This window comes from Rissa tridactyla, chromosome Z (assembly GCF_028500815.1).
Source record: "Rissa tridactyla isolate bRisTri1 chromosome Z, bRisTri1.patW.cur.20221130, whole genome shotgun sequence".
Taxonomy (NCBI): Eukaryota; Metazoa; Chordata; class Aves; order Charadriiformes; family Laridae; genus Rissa; species Rissa tridactyla.
The window spans coordinates 36,636,415-36,656,994 of record NC_071497.1 but is presented as its reverse complement, the minus strand read 5'-3'; the positions used below and the strand labels follow the sequence as shown (position 1 = coordinate 36,656,994).

General features: G+C 41.3%; 1 protein-coding gene across 1 annotated transcript in view; it reads right to left on the bottom strand.

Moving 5' to 3' along the window:
* CDC42SE2 (CDC42 small effector 2) overlaps window positions 1–11,859 on the bottom strand; it is an 83,270-nt gene extending 71,411 nt beyond the window's left edge. Inside the window, exons 1-2 of the mRNA XM_054186741.1 lie at window positions 11,573–11,859; window positions 10,650–10,705 (exon numbers count right to left, since the gene is read on the bottom strand). The gene's annotated coding sequence lies outside the window, so the exon portion shown is untranslated. The remainder of the gene's footprint in view (window positions 1–10,649; window positions 10,706–11,572) is intronic.
* Window positions 11,860–20,580: the final 8,721 nt, after the last annotated feature.

The window sequence follows — 20,580 nt, the reverse complement described above, 5'->3', positions numbered from 1 at the left end:
TTGAGGAAAAGTATTTTCTAAGCTAAAGAGGCCATGAGTTTACAATAGATGAAGAGTTAAATAGCCTGCAAACATTCAGTCCTCTCCATTAAAAACCAAAAAAACCAACCAAACAAACAAAAAAAAACCAACAAAAAACAACAACAAAACACCCCAGACATTGAATTTTAGCAGTTGCACCAGTGTATCCATACGGAAATCATCATCTAAACTTTATATTGGGTTTTGTTATCTTCATTAGAACATCTGACTTTTTCCATCCTTTCACCAGCTATTAAAAACAGAAATGGAAAAAATACTAAGGATAGTTTTGCACCTGCTAAATACTATAAAGATATGTAGTATACAGCACAGATTTACAATCATCCTTCCATTCCAGTCAAAGGCAAAGTCACATATACGCAGAAAATTACAGAGAAGCAGTGGACCATATTTTATCATTTCATTATGAAGCTTATAACTGATCCACCAATTCATTTAATAGAGCCATAATGAACGTGAACGGAGTTGTTAAATGTCAATGAGTTCAGAGCTGTGCATATTTGGAAGAAAAAGAGCCATAAAGTATGTAAAATTAAATGTAAGTTGAGGCACAAAGAATCATGAAAACTCATTTTAGTCTCAAAATTACACTGCTTTAGAGGACAATGTAGAGACAGAGTTTACGCTTAAATACGTCTGAAGGAAGAAGATTACCTCTATTCACTAACTTAAGCTAGAGGAGGGCTTGGGATAGTAGCCTACTTGAATTTATCTCTGAATACCTTTTCCTCACCTTAAACTTTGTTTTTGAGAGATCCTTAGAAGATAGAAACATTAAGACATTTCAATATTTTACAGTGTTTACATTTACCTCCCTTGGCCTCCAGAAATCTCCCCAAGAAAAAAAGCAAATAATCCTCTTGGAAACTACTAGGAGTCAGACACATAGATGGCTGACCTCCAGGTCATGTTTACCTGTGCATTAAGCTTTCCTGTTTCTTCTCTGTTCTAATGAAGTTCTTTGGCTCAGTAACATAGGTGTTTCTACTTCAATGATGAATGGACAGTGCTGTATGAGCACACTAAGACGACTGAAAGATACCTGGGTCAGATGCTGCGAGTGCAGAAATTCAGCTATGTAAGGCGTGAAATCTTACATTTCATTCCAGTTGGATTTTTAGTATGGAGAAACTCAGTATGTATTACAACGTTTGAGAGGCTAGGCCTTTCATAAAGAGAAGGAAGAAGTATCTGTGTGTTAATACTTCTTTCTCAGATTATTTTACTACCATAGAACCTAAATCTAATGGTGATCTCTTTCAGAGTATGTAAAGGCTTTCCTTTTTCATAAGGAAACAGCTGAAAGAGGCTAATACTGTCAGGAGTTTTGGTGGGAGGAAGGTGCATTTAATAGTATGCTTTTCAGAAGCAGGTACTGTGTTTTCATACCTGTCAACGTAGACTTGGTGAACATGACATGAATAACTTAACTGATTCATCATATAAAGGATGTAATTTACTTAAATTTTTGCTTCAAAATGTGGTATGAATAATCCCTTAGCTGTCTGCTTTAAATCACACAGGTGACAATCAGCTTATGTGCTCCTACAAATCTTGTACATAACAGAAGCAGATAGGTTGAGGTAATCAACAGAACAAAAGACCCCACCCAGAACTACAACAGATCATTGTTTGAAGTCCTGTCGATTCTAAAGTTTTGTCTTAAAGAACAAGAGGGAGAAATATCCTGTTAGTGGACATTAAACATCTCCTCCTTCAACATGCAAAGAAAGAACATAGCAAGTTACTAGCTATACAAACAGCTCCACTGCCTACACAGTGCAGTTCAGCTTTCACAAAAACAGCCTTGAAAAACTGCAACTTGTTTTCCTAAGGCAAAGACTTTCAAAGTCATCACTTCCCACACTTAGCCTTTCAAAAGAAGGCCTGGCATTTTGAAGAAAAAATACCATACTAATAAGCATTATTACTATGACAGACTACATATAACAAGTGAATAGCTTTGTAAAAATAAAATACACCAAGTGATGTAAATGCACACAGGGATAGCTCAGACCTACAGCTGACTGTGTAAGTTCAGGACAGTCTGACTGTGTTCAGCCACACCAGGCTAATGACCTCGCTCTGCCGGTGGCACAGGCAGCTCTTGTGAGCCTCCCCTGACTCATCTGAACTCTGATGCAGAGACAGCATTTCAACTCCGCATCCCTCTTGGTGGTTTTGCTATAGAGCTTATCTATGCAATGAAAAAATGAAGAAGCTCATTTTCTCAGGCCATTTAACACAAAAGTCCTTATAACTTGGTCTGCATTCTGAACCAGTATCAATGCCTCTGTAATTTTCAGTACCGGCAGGCCAATGTTTTTAAACTAGTAAGTTATTGCAATTCATTAAAATTTGAGACAATCAATATAGTAATGGGGAAAATATATCATCCTTCATCCAAGTCTCACTTTTCTTTCCCAGTTTATTTAGACTACAGTAATAAAGAGCCAAGAAATGCCAGATTTAACTTCTGTCACACACATAAAGCAATAGCCAGCCTTCTTATAAATTCCTATTAATTTATAAGTTTATCTGTCATCAGCACTGACTGAGTAAGTGTAATTGTTAAGAATGTTTCAGCACTCAAGAACAGAACACAGTTCCTCTTAAGAATGTGTTGTTTGGTTTTTTTTAAACTAGCATTGACTACACTTCAAAACTAACTCTGTGTCTAAGGCAACAACTGCATGTACAAAAGTATCCAGACAGGCTTACCCAAAAACCTTAAGCATTCACAATGACTTGGCAGAAATCACCAAGACACGAGCTATCACTAGTAAGTGTCCTTGGTATGTAGCTCCAGTTGTAAAACACTAACTTCTAAGCCTATCCGTAAGTTCTTGGAGAGGCACCAAGTTTTGAAGTTTCTTTGCTAGATTACAAGATTCTTATATGCCATTTCCTGAACAAGATGACGACTCAATGATTACCCACATATCTGATTATTTCAGTGGATTAGTTTCAGAATCACAGAAAAAAAAAACTGATTAAAAGAACTCAAACTATTAGCAGTATTAGGTGAATCATATCACTTTGTTTTTAATTAAGCAAAGAACATATCTACATCAAAGAACAAGCAGTGCTAGTGGCACTGAGCATATGCAATACTAACAAATTCTGTTAATGCAGATTCTGACTTTAGGCCTCCTCCCACACACATACATTTCCATGGTGATTCTCAAAATTTGCTGCCTGGGATTTTGGAACAGTACAGTATTTGAAATGCCCTCAACATTTTTGAATAGATGCAAACACAAATTAAGTTACATTTAAAGACACAATAAGTCACATACAGCTTGATAAAGCTGTCTTCACAGAAGAACACTGACAAAAATCTCATAATACGACCTCAAAAAGTAGAAACAAAGCAACAAAGCTTTCAGATTATGCTTTCTGTCCCTGAAAGAAAGGGAACTAAATCCATGGATTCGAGAAAAGAAACAGCATACCTTCAGTATGTAAAGCATAATCTAGATTCGCCCATTATTTCTGTCCACATTTGAATAGCTATTTATGGAAGTGTCACTTTCAGAACAACATATTTGCTTTAAAGGAACTCTTAATTTATATACTATTTCACTGAAATGCAGACTTGTTTGAACTATAACAGGTCTATGCCTGTTGCGAGTTTCCCACAAGTGGAATCACTCTTGATGCAGCTTCCTTTTATTTACTATAATTTTCAACAGAAAAAAAAAATTAAAAGTCATCTTAAGAAATGAGGATCGTATTACTGTGACTACATATATATCCTGACAACATAGAGGCCACAGGACTGGGAGCAAAGGCGACAATTCTTGGTTCTTTGTGCCCCAACCAAACAATAGGTTAAACAAAACAAATCCACCACAATGTCTGGTGTCTGTATGTCCTGTATATACAGTGATAATGTCTCATACTTTTCTTTGTAAGCACCTTGGGATACAACTAATGCAATTATGATTCTAATGAAGAAATACCAGAGACAAGACTTCACCATAACTGCTTGCTGCAGGTAATGACGAATATTACCCTTGCAAATGCATTCTTGCAGAGACACAGTTGATTTTCTTTACTGACGCAATTGTAATGGATTTAGGATCTCAATGAAAGGTTCACCACTAACTTCATCATAGCCAGGCTTTAACCTGAAATACTTAAAACTGATAGGCGTCCCTCATCACCTCTACCGACTTCCCAGGAAAGGCCTGCAGTAGGTGGGAGCACCACCTAACAATCATGCATGGGTGAAGAAGAGTGCAGTGACAGCACAGGGATTTACAGACTCTTCCTTAGAGCCCTCATAGGAAGCTTGGCAATGGTGGATCCTGGGTCCATATGGAAAACCTGCGTTAGAGTGAATCACATGTTTCACAACAGAGTGGCTGTATTGACATACTGGCCCTTCGAATTCACCTCAATACAGTCTTAAGTCCAACTAACATTTTTCAAAAGCATCACAAGGCATTACCCATTACAAGACAGTTAGCAGAAAACAAGTTACAATTGTGTCAAACAACATAGTTGGACACACCTAGATTTCGCCTTTCAAAATAAGTCACTATTTCAACACTGAAACAAAAAGACATGATTACACAGCAACCCCTGGCTGTACCAGTGACATGATCAGTGACATGCTCCCACTGTGAACAGATCACCTAAACATTTGTGTAAGATGAATTTTTGATGGGGGGGGGGGGGCGGGGAGGGGCAGGTGGGGAAGAAGGAAATAAAATAAAGGAATGCACCAGAGCTATTGACTTAGTCTTCCATTATCTCCACAAATTATTTCCCCCACATGCTTGAGGACAATTAAAAAAAAAATAAAAATCTGATGAGCAACAAGTGACAACTGCATGAAATACCAAAACTAAAGCAATTATTTGATGACCACTCCCTCCTCAGTCCCCTTAAAAATTAGAGGGTACTTAAACCAGGTATTTCTAAACCTTTCTTTCAGTGCACTGTAGATTGACTTCCTGGCTATGTCACCACCAAATGAAAAACAGGCAAACTCCTGCTTCTGAAATACTTAGAGACACTTTTGGCTGGAGAAAACAGTTTCTATTGTATCTCAAAACTGTTTATACTGTTCAGGTGAACAGGACTACTTTTAAGTTTAAACTACTTTCTTACACCAATTTTAATTTTTTTGTTATCTCAAGGCAGAACCAACCTTATAAAACTCAACTTATTAGGAAAGGTCTTCAGAATGGAAAATCAGGGCAAGAAACCATTCACTTGAAGGGTTAAGAGGGGAAACAGGCAGTTGAGCTCAAATGAAAAATTGTCCTTAGGAAGTTTTAAAGGAGTAGGTGGAATTCCTTTAACAACTGGCGTTTGATGAGAACAGCTGCATCACATGGGGCCAATTGAAAGAGATGTTATCGGTCAGCACAAGAGTTATTGAACATGAGCCTTAAGATAAAAGCAACCAATATATGTAACAAAGAGCTTTCTGCATGTAATATTTCAATACTTACTAGTATGACTGTTTTGATGAGAAAGCCAAGCGCAATTTATGAAAGTCCTATTTTTGCACAAGATTTAAACAGTCAATCTCCAAATTCAGTGGGTGAGCACAAGAAAGATCACGAATGATCCCCTTCCAAAAAGGAAGTGAGGGAAAAGTATATCAAGCCCATACAAAGATAAACCTATACTTTATGACAGGAACGGCACTAAGTTTAAGACAGAAATCACCAACTTCATTCAAAAGACAGACACACTCATTTTTTTCTATCAGGACAATTGGGATTCTGACTGGGAAGGCTTTGGTAACAACACACTTTCTATTCTGTGGAAAGGAAGTTCTCCTAAGAAAAAATTTCTGAACTCTCTGTAATAACTGATAAAGTTCAAGGCATGTGCAGTCAGAAAAAAACATGTTGAATTGTACAACAATTTGTAAAAAAAGGACAAGACCCCAAAATACCCAGCAAACAATGATGCAGTGTGTAATAGTTACTTCGTTCATACATTACTTTGCCCTTGTACTGTGATTTATATACCAATAAAACAAACAGTTCTCTGTTTTAGCCTAAATGGTTAAAGATACCTACAATATTTCACCCCTGCTTGCCTTAAGTGCAACTCTAAGTACTACAACTGTTCGCTGTGAAAAATGATTTGATCAGAGTGGTCATCACCATTAGAAGCCCCTTATCTCCCAGCATTAGAAGCCCCATATCGTTCAGATGAAATCTTCTCTTTTTATATGCTAAAGATGAATTGCAATTTCTCCTCCAGCACCTCTTTTCCAACGTAGAGGCAATGGTTTATACAGTGCAAACAAACCTTGTCATGGACCATGACACTTCTGCTACAATTTATGTAGGATGGGGAGAGGATTCAAACTCTGTTCAGTGAAGGACTGAGCTGACAGTTTTCTAATAACCACAGTATCAGATCAAGTGCTTAGGTATCTGCAACCCGATAGACCTTTGACATTACCAGATATTGGCCTATTTTGTGATCCATATGTTCAATATCAGCCAAATAAGCAAGACGTCCATTGAACACAACCCACCGAGATATATTTCAGTAGTTTGTTTAATATACCTTAACCATAACTTTAAAGCAAGCTGAAAAGCAGTTCCTAGCTCTTCAGGCAGTGCAACTGTCAGCAGCTTGCTTTCTCCCATGTACCACTCTGATGCACTACTGCACATGCAGAGAGAAGGTATCAGTTCTCCCTCTGACTTCTCATGACCAATATTACCGATCTGATTGGACAGAAAGCAAACTAAATCAGAGCATGAAGTTAAACAGCATAGCCACGTTTCCAGAAAGAAGCCTGCAAAAACCTGCTGATGATCACATCGACACCTTATGCCTCCCTCCTTACCCTTCTCTCTTAAACCCTTCCATTAACGTGACAAAGATGGAAGAGTGCTCTGAAGTAGATCTGCTCTCCCTTAACTGTGCCTTCATGAGAGCTCTTCATCCTCTCAGAGTTGAATAGGAGTGATCAAGGGAAACTTCTGTTCTTCTTGGGACAACAATTACCTTTGAATTAATAGTTTCTTCTCGCACATCCACTTCAAACTGCACATAAAACACTGAACTAGAAAGAGACCACATGGGTCCTCAGGCAGACTTAACCAGCTATGTAACAAGCACTGAGAACAGACCCTCTTGTAGGACACTCACCAGCCTAACTTTCCTACATTCTCTTTGTTAGTAATAGCCAGTTTTCTCACTGCTAAACTTCCTCTTTGATCTGCTCTTTATGTGAAGCCCCTGCTTCAACATTTTCAGCGCAGCTGTTTCATTGTTCTCTTACCTACTTTCATTTGTTTCAGGTTGCTTGTTCCTTGAATTTGTCATCATTTCTTGACATCATCACTAGTCATGCAATAAAACTAGAGACAAGTATCCTGAAACCTTAAGTGACTGTGAATACTCAAAAGCCTCTCTTCAGATTTACTGATGTTTTTTAAACAAAAAGGAACCCAATCCACCCATCTCAGGATATGCATCCTTCAGAGAAGCATTCCTCCTCCCCTTCCCCCCTTTATTTTTCTCCTAGGCTTGGCTACAGGAAGGAACACCATGTCCCTGGTTTTCCCATCTCCATCTAGTCTATTCAAAAATTTGTTCTTGAAAAAAAAAATCATTTAGTTACACAGTCATCGTCATGTACACTTACTTTTAATGCAACAGTAAGCTACAATATTAAAACAAAAAACAACAACAACAAAACCCTCCTTCATGTTAACTCCGCTAAATATTCTTTAAGCATTGATAAAATTTGCATTAGAAGACAGGCATATATGTACCAGCTACATTTGTGGAATAAACAGCAGCCAATTCCCAATAATTCTTCGGCATATATAAGAAAGCATTTCTCTGACTTTTAAGGTACCAAACCAGTGACTTAACACTTTTACACCACCCTCAGTTCTGTTAAAACTCAATTATTTGCTTTACAGGCCAATATTAAGATTAGGAGACACAAGAAGACTAGTGTTAAACAGGTATGTCAGCAACTAGCAGGCACATTTTACTGAATACGACACAGCAAGGTACAACAAGGCTCTACAAAAGGCCACACTAGTCTTCACCCATTTTCTCTATCTGAGCACACAGAGAGGTGTACAGTAAGAAGGAGATACCCAGAGGTAAGGTGGTGACTAAAGATAACTGGGTCATTCAGATGCATGTTTATGTAAGGCAACAGTCTTTAATATTAGCTAAAACCATATCTAGTAAAAACATGTGTTGCAGTAATGAGTTTGATGATAAATTGCTATTCAGTTCCTGGACTCAGGTTGCCAAGTACAATCAAGAGCTGCAACTAAGTTGCTGAAAGCTACTTTGAATAGTCAAAGTATTACTCAAAAGTAAGTGAAAGTTACTCATATTTTAATTCTATACAAGTACTTGGTGACACTGACCAGAACCCAGTGGGTTTCTGCACACAGAGCTAACATGAATCATGATGGACTTTGCAAAACAGACTGGCAAGAGATTTCCTTTAGCAGTATGGTATACTAAGCTTACACATAATTTGCCACTCCACAGCAAGCTAAATTCACCAAAAATGAAACAAAAAAGAGACCTGCAAGCGTCTTCCAGGAATTATTTTAACTTTTTTTTTTAAATTAGTGAGTAATTTAATTCCACTTTATGCTTCATTCCTAAAGGTTGGTCTATAGATCACATTAAGGAAAGCAAATCTCAACACTATTCTTAATGGTTTGAAAAAAAAAATCCTTGAACTCCAAGAAACTGCCACTTCAGTCATATACCACAGAATGAAATATGTTTTTGTTGTAATTCATATGTCAATAGTGTAAAAAACTCCATGTTTTTCTAATGTAAATTAGAAACAAATCTCTAAATTGTAATTCTAGTAAGAAATCCTAACTGAAGAGATAAAAAAAAGAAACCCTTTCACACTCCACCTTTGAGGGTCAAAATGTCAGGCACAAATATCTAAAGGGTTCTTGCAAGCTTGATCTGAAATGTCTGCTCAGGTTACCCGGTGTTACACAGATGCCTCCCTAGTGGACAATGAATTACAGCAGCAACTGCTGATTAACGTTATTTCACCACCAGAAAACATTACTCCTTCTAGAAATGTAAGAAAGTGTCGATTACACTTCTTGCTGCTGAAAAACATGAAATGAGTCATTTAACACTTCTTGTTCACTGTAAGGCCTCCATAGGACATCGAATTGATTTCTCAATACTACTCTAGGGTTAATGTTTTATCACTGAAATGAAAGCCAGGTAAAAAAAAGTCAGAGTAAAACATTTAGAAAGCCACTTGGAACACACTCAATTTCTCTTCTCCCCTTCCTGTTTCTAAACCAACTCAACTTATTTTTTGGACAGCAGAAACTATGATGGGATGTTCAAAACATTTCTAACTGTCTTTGCCCTATTGTGACAAGCCACTATGTCCACAAGGCTTCCCACAGACCACCACGCTGCAAGCCACAACAGAACTTTTGACACCCTCATAAGGTCAGAATTACTAGCAAGCTTCAAAACAATTTATTTGGTCTGGTGATATGACCAGCATGTGTAAATTGTCAATTATTTTTCAGTGAAACAGCCTTTAAATCAAATATAACATATGACACAGCTGTAACATTTATGGGCAAGCTACACCTAACAGCAGTTTCAGAGTTCTTCACTCCTCTGGTGTACAAACGCATTATAACCTTTTACAGACTGTATACCATAATTTCTGTTCCATAAAACTTTGGTCAAAATATACAGAAACTTCACCAGGAAGTTTCTTGAATATAGAATAACTGTTTGCATACTGTGGAAAGGATACCAGCCTTTCCTCAAAGCAGAAAGCATATAGAAAGTATTACCCATTAGCTAAATATTTTAGATATCCAGACAGCTGTACCCAGATTGTAGTTTCTCACCCACACTAATGTGAGAAATTAAATTTAAGAGCGCAACTATTGACACACAATCAAATTTATGTACATACTAAAATGTATACAGTGAATTATGTCCTTACTTATTTGAGCTGCTACTTAGTTCATTAGTGGTTGCAATCATTTGCTCGATCTCTTTCTACAATTTCATCTATAACCGTCCCTTTCACCCTTCAAAAAGATTTTTACAATTGAAATTAAGTATTTTATTGCATCTTTCAAAATTGCATCTATATTTCAACAATGTAAAAAACAACTTTCAGAAACATATCTGTACCTTCACTGTGCTCCTATTAATCAAATTACGTAAGCAAATGAATTGACTTAACATTCCTTGTGAGTGAGGAAAAAGCACTATCTTATCTCAATTACTTCAGATAAACATAAGGAAACATACTAGTATTATTACACTTACACGTTTCCTATACCTTGATTTAAGCTTAAAACGTGCCTGTTAACCCTTAACGATTAAATAAAGCCCATCATCAAAAAAATACCTAAGAAGAGAGCTCAGTGCAACCCCTGTCTCCAGGCTTTACAGATTTTCTTTACTTTTCTAGTTTTAACCAGTTATCACAGTTCACCAGGGATATATTTGCGATGGGCATGGGAAAAGTCTGCTTAGGGTTAAATTACTTCTTAAGTTTTTGTCTCACAAAAGTGAAATAATTACTCCACTCATCCATCCAAGTTCAAAAACAAAATCAGAAGACTTACAGTTTAATGCATATCCAAGTTCAGAGTTCAGTCACAGGTCCTTATGTTCTGCTGGCCTATGAAAGTAAGATTCAGAATTTCGTTAAAAGCACAAGGTTACATGCACTGAATAACCGCCTGAAAACCAAACGCTTAACCCAGAAAACAAGTGCCACATTTCAAATAACTGCATTAAATGCGACTTCACCTCTCTGGATGCACAGCAAAGTCACAGCTGCTATACCCCAGCACCCCCCCCCCGCCCCCGAGCGGCCTACTGCCCCTCAGGCCGCTCTGCGGGGCTCCCCGAGGCGGTCGGGGACGCGGGTGGCGGCGGCCGGGGGCAGGCAGCCGCCGCGGCACGCCCGGCTGGCCGCCACGCCCGAGCCTGCCGCAGGCCGAGCCCGGGCCCCGCTGCCCACCCACCTGCGCACAGCGGCACCTGCCCTCCCGCCACACTCTCTGCCAAGGAGGAGCGGGAGGGGGGGGGGGAATAATAATAACCCCTCTTCATCTCTTTTTTATCGCCCACCAGAAAATCTGTTGCTCGCTCCTTTTTGTCTGAGCGTCAGGCGGGATCACCGCGGAGCATCAACCGCCGCGCCTGCGGCACTGTCCGCTCCCCGCTCCCGTGGCGGCGGGGCCGGAGCCTCCCCCGACAATGCCCCGCCCGGCCCAGACCCGGCCCCCGCCGCCTCCGGGCACCTCGCTCGCCGGTGCCCGGCGCCGGGGTTGGCGGTGAGGTTACACCGGCGGTGGCGAACAGGCAGCCCCCCCATCCGCTTCCCGCCTCCGCCGGCAGCAGCCCGAGCCCCTGCGCCCCCCCGGGGAAGGGAGCGGCCGCGGCGCAGCCCGGCCCGCCGGCAGGTACCTGCCCCGCTGGCGCGCCGGGGAAGAGCGGCGGCGATAGCAGGGACCCCCACACCCCTGTCCCCGCCACTCACCGCTGCCCACGGCGGCGCCCGCTCCTTTGTCTGCCCGCCGCGCCCTGGCACCGCCGTCCCCCGCTGCCGGGCGCCCCGCGCCCCCTCCCCGCCGCGCCGGGGGCGGAGGAGGACGCAGACGAGATCCGCGGATGAGGCCGCTACCGGCCGGCCGTATCAAGCAGCGGGCGGGCGCGACGCAGGCCCCCCTCCCGCGCTGCACGGCAGGGTCCGAGGCGAGGTCGGGGGGGGGGGGTGAAGATGGCGACCTCGGCGGCGCCGGGAGGGAATCCCCAGGCCGGCCCGCTCCGCTCCGCCGGCTTGGGCTGGGCGCGGCGGGGAGGGGAGGGGACAAAGGAGGCCGGGCGGCGGCGAGGACGGCTGCCGCTGCCTGTCAGCCCTGCCGTTGTACCGCCCGCTCCTCCTCCGCCGCCAGGCGCCGCAGCGCCCCCTGCCCGCTCCTCGCCCACCGCCGGCGCGGGCCCTGTGGTCCACGGGATGGGCTCCCCCTGTCCGGGGCCGGGCGAAGCCAGCGCCCCAGAGTCCTCCGAAGCCTCCAGAGCCCCTCCTGAGCTCCTCAGATGTTTTTCCTGGGGCGGCTAGCACAAATGGCTGACCGATCGTTAGCCATCTGTCCAAAATTTTGTGCTGGCATTGCAGAGGCCTTGAAGAGCTGCAGAAACCAGGTCACGCAAGCTGGTGAGGTTGGGGCCGGGCCTGTAGGAAAAGAGAAGGGCCTCTGGTTTCTGACCCCCAGCTGTTGACAGCAGCAAACCCTGTCTGCATGTTGGTAAACTTCCCCATCCGTCATCCCCCCTGGCAGGCACTTCAGTCCCTGACAGCAATACAAACCTGACCTTGCTGAGAGGTGAAGGCTCGTCACAGGTGCTCCACAGCTGTAACTGATTTACTGATTCAAAGTAGGTATGGCGTCACTGCGACTCTTGAAGAGAGCTCTCTCCACGCCATTCCACTGGACCATATATTGTCTTTCGAAAAGAAAAAAAGGAGGAAACAAAAAAAGCTAAAGGTGGCAAGCATGACTCAAATATGAAACATGACAAATGTGCAAGATCAGGTGTTCCTTGCTGGGTGGCAAAATATGGTGGCAGCTCTACCCAGTGACACCTCAGGGCTGTTGAGCTGCAGTTCTCCACATACAGACCTGCTGCCATCCTCCTGCATCCCACCTGTGCGCTGCTTGTCCTGGTTTTGCAGATCATCCATGGTTCAGCGGCATGGGTTAAAACGGAAAACGTGGAAGTGCTAACGAGTTGCCAGTAAGCTGAATTTGGACAGTATCACAGGGAAAGAGACTGGAGAGACCAATTGTAGAGTGGGAAGTTTCCTGGTCTATATCTAAGTCCACAAATTGTTATAGAACAGTTTGAAAAGCATATCAAGCATATAAAAAATAATTCAAAAACTCCTGATATCTGTTTTTAGTCTGTATGAATCCCTGACATTTACGATTCCTAACAATATAGATTTCTTGTGGTTAATAAGACCTGCACCAACTGACAATAAGGTTGGTTTTTATTATTTTTCCAGACTCTTTTTTTAAGATTTTGGACATTATTCTAAGAGGTCTTAACTTGTGCCCACTGAGGTACCAGATATAGTTGTGTCTAATTTGCCTTCAGAAGGTGATGGTGTGAGGGGTGTCTGCATTGGGCATATCCAGCCACTGATCTCCCCTTGCACAGACAGGGGCACTGAAAACCAGTCCCAGCCCAGCACCCTGCTGGTGGTGTTTCAGCTGCGCACGTTTAGATGATGAACACCCTTATCTGATGCCTGGAAAGAACAGCTGCGATGGTTGCTTCCATTCCGCTTAAGCTTCTCATTACTGTTAATGGACTTCACAAGAATACTGTGATGTAGAGAAAGTATTATTATCCCCACTTTCGAGATGAAAAATTGCAGCATAAAAAGGCAGTATAGCTTGCCTCAGGTCATACATATAGTGTGTGGTAAAACCAGAAACAATCCAGGGTTTGGGTGCAGATCCAGTCAGTCTAACCACAAGTTCATTTTCTTTCTCAAGCTCTGTTTCTCAGGGCTCCACTCCTGAAAAATTCTTTGGAGAAGGAGCAAAGCAATATTGAAGAATACACACTAACAGAAATTCTGTTGAGTTCATGCAAAAAAAGTTGTAGTTAAATGGAAATGTTGCAAGTAGGCATATTTACACACAAAACTTCTGCAGAAACATTATCCTGTTTTGCTAAGTGTACAAACCAAGGGGAACACCACGCAACATATCGCTTCAATATTGTGCATTTGAGACATGTGATGTAAGTAAGAACTTCTGGCTTTTATTTACCAAATTTCATGCAGGAGCTGGTGAAACTCAGGAACATCACAGGAATCTCAGGCCAAAGCTACTAGCACGTTAATGATTCCCATGAAGGACTTCAGGAGTACCACTGTATTCTAAAGAGTTGTGGCATTTTCATCGGACCTTGTGGTAACATATGGTTTGAACTGCTCCCCACAGCAATTCCTCTCAAAGAATGTGTCACATGCATGCATTTACAGTGTTAGATGGTTCTGGTACATCTTCAGAGTTTTGGGCATCTCCCCTGCCACGTGTCTCAACAGACACTAGAGTGCCCAAAGGCACATTGTGTAGCCCAGTAGCATAAATCTGTAAAAAGCCAACCTCTCAAAACCAAGTCCAGCAGAGGGTCAGGAGATTCATCTACATTGTGAAAGCACATGCCAAATACTTGTTAGAAGACAGTCATGGGCCACGCTGCTTCTGGCAGCAATGGTATGTATTCAGTTACCATAGTTACTAACAAAGTACTAAGCATGTTGTGTGTGAGAACAAACTGTGTATAGAGCCAGCCATGTTTGCAAATAAACTCAACTAAGCCTTCAATGGGTTGGGCAAAAGTGCTCTGACCAACAGTTTGTACTCTGCCTCATTACAGTTAGTTCCTCAAAAGCTCAGTCATGCTGTGTTCACCACTTTCCAGTATGTCTGACTAAATACTGACCATTCTCCTGATTTCTTTCCCCAGTGACAGTCTTGCCCATATTACTGACTACTTTTACTAATTACCTCTTCCATATTTCAAAAACTTTTCCCTCTCCTGCTGTCCTCAGGCCCTCATGCCGAAGCATGAAAAAATGGTCAGGCAGAAATAACTCAATATTTATATGAACCTTTGATGATAAATGACATTCTTCCCACCATGTGGGCCAGAGCGCTTGCTAGCTAGCATACCAAACACAACAAATGGAAATCCATCTTTGCTGTCTTTTATGGTGTCTGTGAAAAAAAAAAGATTGCTTTTTAAAAGGGAAAAATTAATTTATAAGTCCAAATTTAACAATGTGTTGTTCCCTTTTTTAAATGAACAATAAAGTGAACATGTTAGCTGTGGCTAAATAGCAGCTTGTGGGTATAACACTCATAAACACCATGGGATTCCTTTGTTTCTAGTGTAGCCATATACACACCAGTGAAGGCGTGGACAAGCAATTACAAGTGGTTAAGGTAGCTATTCACTGAGCTGTGGTAGCTGACCGTACCTGCATTCCTTACCTGTGGCAACTGTGTACCTTCATGATGGCAGCCTAGGCAAATGTCTTTTGTTCTACAGTCGCCACAGGCAAGGAAACAGGAGTACAGTCCATTAATGTGGCTCAGCTAACAAGAGGCAACGTGTTACGCTCTGCTCTTTCAGTCAGTTGCAAGGGTCTTCTCATGACCAATGCTGAACGTAAGTTCAGTCATAACCACCCGCTTTAAGAGGAGCTCAGCCAGATGAGTGGAAGTGGAGAAGAAAGGCAAGCTTCTTACTTCTCTTCTGCTAAAAGAGGAAGCTACTGGGGATTTTCACCTTCCAGTGTTTTCTCTAAATGATTATTCCCTGTGAACGAGTCTGGGTAAAGGAAAAACTTGCTTTTTCTAGAAGAAGCAGAAGTTTCATCTGGAAGTCCCAGCAAACTCTCTGAATCTGCATGTGTTTTGCATATAAGCCCTTCTACATGGTCCATGTGGAGGCGGATGCACTATGCTTGCTCATTTGTGGCTTTGTAGCTACCATATGGCTTTTTCTGATTTAGATCCAGAGACCTGAAACACAAGCTGAGGTGCTCTTTCATCAAGTAGTATGAGGCAGATTTACCATGAAAGTGTGGGGAGAATGGAAAACTCTTCACTCAGTCACTTCTCACTCAACATGTAAAGATCTGAACTTAGCAGAGCTTTTCTGCACAATAAAAAGAAGATCCTTGAAACAGAAAACCTCACCAAGTGAAAATCCAAAGGAATTTTCTCAGATAATCATACTGTTTCTATTAGAAAGAAACTTTGCTAAATAGCACTGGTACAGTGAGGCTGCAATGAAATGTCTGTATGATACCTTCATTCATTGTCCTTTTTTCTGACAGAAATGCAACCCCACAAACAATAGCATTTTTTACACTTGCGAGAACCAGGGCTGGTAATTAGGTTTCTAACATATTTTCTGTAACTTCTCTTAGTTTTCATTCTGTGCATGTACATGGCTTTGCAAAGTCGTAATTATTTAACAGGCTCTGTTTCCTCTCTCACCCTCTGGCCGCCTGGTCTGTTTAGATTGCATATTTCTGTTACGTTTGTGCTATGTTCGCAAATTGCCTGGTATTAAGCAACTCCCAGTTTGTTTGGCTTCTCTACTTGCTATTGTGGTACAAATAATAAATAATTCTGCACTTTTAAAAGTCATTATTATTTCAGAAGCTCTAGGGATTAACTTTGCTTTCCTGTTTATGAAAATATAGTTTTATTGGGTTTACCAGAGATTGGGGGCATTCCATTAGGCCCTGTAAAAAACAGGCTTTGCATTTTACAGGCTTTGCAACATGCTACTATGAAACTGGGTAGAATGGTCCGGGAATCGGAGGAAACCACCTGGAATCCTCTGTGATGCCTAATTTTTGTCCCTATTGCTGTTAATATTCCTAGGTGCCTTGCTAATGTCACAGAGAGTTTTACAGACTTATCTCATTAGTGCTGCTAGCTAGGTTTAAGTATTTTCCTAGGAAGATTTTATTCATCTATGAAAAAGTCTTGTGAAGTCAACAGGAGCTGTGGGCAAGTGACTTATTAGGTCTCTGAATCATTTATAATCATCCTTCCTAGCATCCAGATAGCACTTTTAAAGCTGACATTGGTCCCTTGTTTTTCTTCTTTAAGTTGATTTTCTTCTTTTTCTTTTTGATTTTTTAAATTGCCACTTCCATTAAAGAATTATACTCACTGTTTTCTGAATGCAACCGTTTCAGCCCTGTTCTAAACTGCCAACCAGGTGGACTCACATTCTCACTGCTATTAACCTGCCTGTTCCTGCAGCAGAACCAGCTCAATTTAACTGGGAAATGGTGGCAGGATGGCAACTCTTCATATGTGAATGATATAAATCCCCATTGCTGTTTCTTCCTTCAAGCTGTTCAAACCCATTTTGCCCTGCCTCTCCTCTTTCCGCCCCCCCCCCCCAAAAAAAAAAAAGGGAACATGAAAAGGAAACCAGCATTCCTAATGCTTTCAGAATAACTCTATTTCTGACTTTAAAAAAAATCAATAGGATGCTGTATCCAGTGTCAGGGGTATTTTGTGTTTCTAAGGTAAATTCTGTCCTCTCTATGAAACATTCTCTTCGTTCCTAAACACAGGGAGGTACCCCAGTCTGATGCTGACCTTAGAACTTGAATGACCTAGTGGAAGATATGCTACTGTCTTCAGTGAGACCAGTTTTTTACCTCGTAGCTTCCTAACACAGTACTTTGTGTGTCTGTGTCTTTTTTCTTTATACCAGGAGCTTTTCATATTCAGTTCCACCTTATAAGTTTCAGTGTCTCTTTTCCATTGAGCTTTTTTTTTTTTTACCCTACACTATACAGTGTTTATAGTAGCTAGTTTAATTTCATTATTTAATTGCAAGCAAGTGAACAGACTCTTACTCAGCTGATGGGTAGGTAGTACTAAAAGCCTGCTTGCAGCAGTATTTGGCTCTGCCATCAGCCACTCCATTATGATGCCTTCCTTGTTTACGTAACTGGCTGCAAATGGCACCAACTCATATATTGTTGGTATTTTTGATGTTTTGCCAACCTGCTGATTAATTTGGAACTGATTGCAGTTCTAGGCCACCAAAGATTGACGACATTTCTTTTGAACAGGACATTCATATTAATGAGAAAAAAACCAACTGCTCTCAGCATCTGAACAGTGACTGTATGCCCTCAAGCATGTGCTCTTTGAACTTGAAACTGGGATTTCAGACAGTATTATCATTAAGTAGTGGTGTTTATTTTGTGTCCATAGTACCGGTCAAAAGAGGTGGGGCTCACAACAGAACTAGACAATATGCCAGGAAAAAAGTGTCAAGCTTTTGCTAGAACAGGAATTCCACTAACTGCTAGCAGAGTTGGGAGAATTTCAGAAAACACTCAGGTCAAGCCACTGGCAGGATATATATGAAGTTGCCTCAAAAATTAAACTCAAGTGCTACCCACCCCACAGCAAATACATGTGTGAGGTTACACAGGTTTTTTTTTAACACAACACCATCAGCTTCACTGATTCGTTCTTGGGGGAGGTACAGGTTTGCACGTGCAGCTGCACTGCCAGACAGAGAGAGTTTGCCACAACAGGGCATGGGTGTCTGCACAGGGTTCATCCCCAAAACGTGCCTTTTTATTCCTGAATTGAACAAGCCCACTGATGTAGCAAATAACATTGACAATGGGGCAGAAGTCATGCGGATGTTGCCCATAGCATTCAGTAGGAGAATGTTTTCCTGAAGTGTAAATGGGTAACATCCATTCTGACTGCTAGTCTCAGATATGCAAAGGGAAGTGAAATCTTGATCTGTGCCAAAACTACAAAAGAAAAGGACAAAAGTAGGCATACGTTGAAATATGACTAAGATGCACTAACAGTAAGAGAATAGTATGAAGTTCCATGAATGCTGGAACCCATAAATTCTAGTTTCTTAGGGTCTCTATCCTGTGACTGATTCCCTAGTGTCTTGTCAAAAGTCAAATGACCAAAGTGGAGACATTGCAGTGGAGACATTCACAAAGTCTCTACTGCGCAATTTCTCCACAGTCTAATAAAGGGAAATAACATTCTGTAGTTTTCCATCTCCTGGGCAAGGTTTCTCTTATCTCTTGGGCTACCTCTTTTAATTAAACTTATAGGGACTTACAAAGCTGTGACTTTACCTTTTTATGACAAACACAGAGACATAAACAGCATGCACAACTTCAATTAAGGTAAGAAAAACCTTACTTACACAGGCACAAAAAAAGAAACTCTAGCACAAAACTGAAAAAGAGATCAAATGGAGTAACAGGAAAATAGTTTTAGAGGAAACTCAGGTTTTCACATTTATGTATTTGGGAGAACTGCTTTTGAAAACAGGACTATCCAATTACCCAATTGATATGATGAAAATCATAGCTGCCATAGGCAGCCAGAATATATTTTTTCCAATATATGGTGGCAATAAGTTCTGCCAGCTAATCGCACTGTAAATCCAAATATTCTCTGAAACTCTATTTTCTCTCTGTCTCGAGTGACTGCCTTTTCTCCCCTATGGCACGAAATTGAGAAAGCAGCATTTAATCAACCATTTTCTTTCCCTTTACTAGTCTATATTTAATCTTAATTTAGTTCCTTTTCTCATGAAACCATGCAAAACATGGGAAGTTTTCCTCAGATGTAACTGTTGAGGTCTCTGTAGCAACATGGCTGTCTAACACATCAGAGCATCAGGATACCTAACCTGAATTAGATATAATCCTGCTATAGCCCTGAGTAATGAGCTCTAGGCAATCCTGCTTTAGCAGGGGAGTTGGACTAGATGATCTCCAGAGGTCCCTTCCAACTCTGAAAAATTCCGTGGTTCCATGATTCTGTGATATCCAAAGACAAAAGTAAATATACATATATTTCTACAAGAAGGGAATTTAATTCCTTGGAAGTCATGCTGGAAAAAAAAAATAAAATAGTTCACCTGTATGAATTAATTGGTAAGTTGCAAACTAAAATATTATCAAGTATGACTTGTCAGAAGTAGGTTTCAGAGGTATGAGCCCTCAGTGGAAGTAGCTTGCTGCTGTGCCTCCAGGGTTTTACCTGGCAGCCAGCAGCCAGAAGCAGAAGCCAGCAGCAGAAGCAGGTAGTGGTGTAATGAGGGTGAGATGGCCAAAGCTTCCTTCCCACCACATTGACATTTGTATCAGGCCTCTTCCCAGTGAGGCAAGACCTTAGATGGTCTTTGGTATGACAACCGACACTTTGAATGTCACTGAAAGTACTTTTAACTAAGGTTTATTGCTCTGTGTTGTATTTCATGTATTCCTGGAACCTCCTTTTTTTGTGGACAGCCACAGTAGCACTGCAGGAGACGATTGCAGTGCAGAGTAACATCTTCGCTTCAGACAAATCTTGGGCCATTCAGAATTCACCACTTGTATCCAAGTCTTACTTTCATCATGTTATAGAATGGTCTAAAGAAAATATTTGAGGTGAAAGTATCAAAAAGACCACACTAATTCATACATGTAAGTTTCTGTGAAAAATTGCAGGAACACACACCTGGTTTTCCCCTATAAATAGAAGCATTGAGCTGCTGCTAGTTGGCATACCCATGTCCTGCAATTTTAGTAGAGTTTGGTGGATTCTGAGTAATTGCAACAGGCACTGCATGATAAAATGGGGTGGACAAACTTAAAAACAATCTAGACTTTAAATGTATACTAAATGTAATTCAGGTTCCAAATTAGGAGCCCCAGATCTTGGAGGTGCTCCAGATACTGAACTCCCATTGAAATTTACAGCAACTTCAGCAACACCTCGTATTAAAAAGCAATAGGACTTTCATTGTAGCTGGGTAGATTTCAGCTACTCATTTCAGAACAGTTCATTCCGTAAACAAAGCACTCTAGTGTAGGTACTATTCATAAGCAAACCAAGTATGCTACCAGACCAGGTTCAGGAGTTTGACAGGCTACCCCTTGATAAA